We start from the raw sequence: 4496 nt of genomic DNA on the forward strand, positions 1-4496 counted from the left end.
AACAGATATGTTCAATTTGCTGTTTTCCCTCCTCTTTTCACCTGATCACGTACACCTACGAGGGTTGTCCAATACACCTGAATAGATACGAGTCGTAAAAAAGCTGTGCAGTTGCTGTTGATTCGTGCGAATCGTGCCCATGTGGGATGACCCGTTGTCGAATGGAGAAAGGCATCTCATTAGGTGGACTAACACGCTGTAGGCCAAGAGACCTTTCTCCGAGTTATCGATTCGTTCGATTCGAACGATTCGTGCAGATGTGACACGACCCGTTGTCGAATGGAGAAATGCATCTCATTAGGGGGACTTAGAATATTTCTAACACGCTGTAGGTCAAGAGACCCTTCTCCGAGTTGTCGATTCGTTCGATTCGAACGATTCGTGCCCAAGTGATATGACCCGTTGTCGAATGGAGAAATGCATCTCATTAGGGGAACTTAGAATATTTCTAACACGCTGTAGGTCAAGAGACCCTTCTCCGAATTGTCAATTCGTTCGATTCGAACGATTCGTGCCCAAGTGATAGGACCCGTTGTCGAATGGAGAAATGCATCTCATTAGGGCAACTTAGAATATTTATAACACGCTGTAGGTCAAGAGACCCTTCTCCGAGTTGTCGATTCGTTCGATTCGAACGATTCATGCCCATGTGACAAGACCCGTTGTCGAATGGAGAAATGCATCTCATTAGGGGGACTTAGAATATTTCTAACACGCTGTAGGTCAAGAGACCCTTCTCCGAGTTGTCGATTCGTTCGATTCGAACGATTCGTGCCCAAGTGATACGATCTGTTGTCGAATGGAGAAATGCATCTCATTAGGGGGACTTAGAATATTTCTAACACGCTGTAGGCCAAGAAACTCTTCTCTGTGTTGTCGATGCGTTCGATTCGTACTAGTCGTGCTCAAGTGATACCACCGGTTGTCGAATGGAGAAGTGCATCTCATTTGCGGGACTTAGACGCGTTGTATCTTGTATTAAAGAAGATTTGGACGATGCTGTTCGACGGAGGCCGTGTGAGTCCCCTGTGTTCACAATTACTTTGGTGGCAAGTAATATTAACGTCACACCAGTTTGGATCTACGTCTTGATGGCTATCAAGCGCAAGGAATTTTATTCTGACTTGGATGTTCAGGGCATTTGTTTCTTATTTCACAGTAACGCCTGATCGTCTGCGACAGAAAGAGCTGTGCAGGGGAAAGCATTTGGTAGGAAATTGTTTGCCTTTGAGAATGATAGCACATAGCTTATTAAAGGAGCAGCATGTTTCTGCGCAAAAACTGAACCTTCTCGTATGATTGAATCCTTGTCAACATTAATTGATGTAATTTATACAAATGATGTTGACAGGGTTGCCTGTTCCGGAGTCTCTCATATTGGTATCAGCGATCATAGCTTTATTTACGTTTATAGGAAATTATCTCTCGCGTCTTTTTCAACAGGGCATTCAAGCATTTGATATAGAAATGTCCTAAATTTGAATCGAGAGAGTTTTCGTAACGATACCGCTCAACAAGACTGGTTCTGCAATGGTTCTGAAGATCCAAATGTTTTCTGGACTGATTGGGAAACGAACTTTTTGGATATGGTTAATATTCATGCACCACTCCAATCTAGACGCGCTAGAAGCAATAAAGCAGAAACTGGATCAATTCCCAATTAAAGAAAGGAATTGCATCGAATCATTCACGCGATTGGGAAAAGTACAAAAAGTTGCGTAATAAAATAAACATTTAAACATGAAAACATGTAAAGTATCTTATTATTCTGTTTTTATTCAATCTAAGCGTAATTGTCGAAAAACCAGCCCAAGTTCGCGTCATTAGAGAGAGTGTAGTCATTGTCATTCCTTTAATTGAATGAGCGTGAAATTGAGCATTTTTTAGGTTCATAATCGACGGTATTTTCTTTCCCATACAAAGTGTTATAACGCGTTTAAATTTTTTACGGCTGTCTGTAGTGACGCGAGCTTGGGCTGTCTATCGAAACCTTTAATGAGCATACTTCCGGTGTTGTAAATAATACAAAGGTGACAGAATTGAAATTGATGATGCCGTTATCTCTAATCTTAGTGAGCTTTCTACGTTTTTAATGACCATTTTTCAATAATTGGGCCCAGACTTGGTAATAAATTCTCCTATTGCTAACAATAATTCAAGTTATCATCAATTATATAACTGAAATAACAATAAATTCAGTTTTTCTTCGATTAATTGCAGTACTGTTTTCTTACATAAATTTTCTTGACTAAAGCAATGTTTGTTGTTATTCAATGTGATAAGGCATCATTGTGTGCGTTGTTTTGTTGCAGCGGTCGTTTCGTTGGTATCTTTTCTGTTCTGATAATCTTCCCAATGCTTTTTGCTGAAAATAATAAGAAGAGAATAGTCTTGACATGCTTAAAAGTTCTCCTCTTGCATCTTAGATGAACTCCGTAATAACTTAAGTTGTGTGGGCCCATTTCCCTTACTAGGGCCAACGCTGGAATGGGATAACTTAGGAATTGTTCCGCATTGTTTCGTAGCAATGCTGAAATCCTACTTAGGTCATTCTTTAATAACTTATTGTAGCTCATTTTTCATGTAACATTTCTCACCGCAGTTATCCAGAAGGAATTTATGAATGAAAAACTCTCTGAATTGATTTTGTGAATTTATGGTCAAATTAAGACAATTCCCATGAGATTACCCCTTTATGGTGTGTGTCTGGACTGTGGTTGTAAAGTTCAGGTCACAGGTTATATGTATTCCAATATAGAAAGCAACTCAAACCTTTTATTAATGTTAACGTCTTTTAATTTTGCTTAGAAAATGAAGTTTGGATGAAGGTTACTCTTGTATGAAATGTGGGTTTGTTTCAGTATAGGGAGATCAATTTGCTTTTCCTACCACACACTTGTATGGTGGACGAATATGTTGCTATATCGTGTGAAGTAACGAGGGGACTGGTATTTGTGAGGAAAGAGGGGTCAGTTTGTGAAGGACTTGATTTGTTGAAGTGGGTTTTGCAATACGTAAGAGTTGGCGCGCTGGGAAACTAAATTGAATTGGGAACATACATACATACATACATTCTGAATTTGGTCTAAAATATATGTAAACTCTATGTAGTGGGTTCACGGTATTTGGCAAGTATTTCATTGAAGGGATATGAAGTAGTTTGGCAGCGTGAGCCATGTTCCAGTAATAGTTTGAATTGTGGGGATGAAAGTGCGTGTTTGAGATGTTGGTTGACGGTTTGGCATATAGGCCTGAACGTGAAATGGAGAGGGGGTCTTAGTTATAATGTTAATGTTGCAAAGTTACCTTTCTTGAGTTTCAATGTGATATCCATTTTGATACGCCTCAAGGTGAATTCCTACCCTTGCCAGCTTGGAAACGAAATCGGGCAGGTCTGTTGGTGTTTGGGGAATTTCTTGTTTGATAAAGTAGTGCACCTGTGAAAGAGAGTACGTTTAGGGTTAGCGAGAAAGTGAGTTGCAGGAGGCGGATGTACACAGGCTAAGCAATTTGCAAGTCATGAATTGTTGTTTGTGTTCTTATAACGAGTAATGGTGTTAAATTACCATTTGATCTTTGCCGCAAGAACTAAAAAGAGTAATGTCATGAATAGATAATCTGATATTGTTGTTATACCTTGAAAATGTCGTGACAGTAAAAAAATAGTGTGGTTGTGGATTGTTCTTTCTCGTACTTGCCTAGTATGTTATATGAGGCCAGACGTTTGAGAACGAATTATTGTACATCAAACGTGTGTTGCCTGTAACTGGAATTGTAATTTTCTCTTTTTGGGTGAAGTACGTTTGCCTTGTGCAATTACCTGGGTTTTATTGGCTGGAATTGTGTACGTTTCCACCTTTCCCAGTCCAAGTTTTGACAAGCCATCTGTTATCTATATTGAGGTATAAAGTAAATAAAAATTTGTAAGGTGGTGAGTAAAGTGATGAGTAGCATTTATTGCCCTTACCATTCCCCCCCCCCAAAAAAAAAATCTGTAAATATTATCCTGTTAGATGTCAACAAGCATTCGTATTTTGGAGAAAGTAATTGTCAATATTTGGTTTCACTGGCTTCAAGAAGGCATTAATAATTCAGAAGAAAGTGCCCATCAAGTCATTGGGAAAAAGTCATGTAGATTAGATTGTTAAAGCTACACGACTCTCCTCATTAGAATTTTTTATGAAATTCATACTAATAAAGCAGCGCTCTTAATTTTAGTGTATGCTAATATGCCTTTGCAATTTGAACCATTCCTTGGACCTCAGATGGACACGTGTGTTGAAGTTTGTCATTGATGGTTCCAGTAGACTTGCAGGAAGTGTTTTGTTAGGTGTAAAACCCTTTGTCTAGTGTGTTATAATTATTCTTAACCTGGGAAAACACTTTTTTCATAATCACATAGATATGTGGGCTGTAAAATCATATAGATGCAAGTGACTTTAAGAGTGGAAAGTGACAGTGTGCAGGTACTTGTGCTATTAAGTTATGCACATTAC

The sequence above is a fragment of the Montipora foliosa genome, chromosome 2, assembly GCF_036669935.1.
Source record: "Montipora foliosa isolate CH-2021 chromosome 2, ASM3666993v2, whole genome shotgun sequence".
NCBI classification, from domain to species: Eukaryota; Metazoa; Cnidaria; class Anthozoa; order Scleractinia; family Acroporidae; genus Montipora; species Montipora foliosa.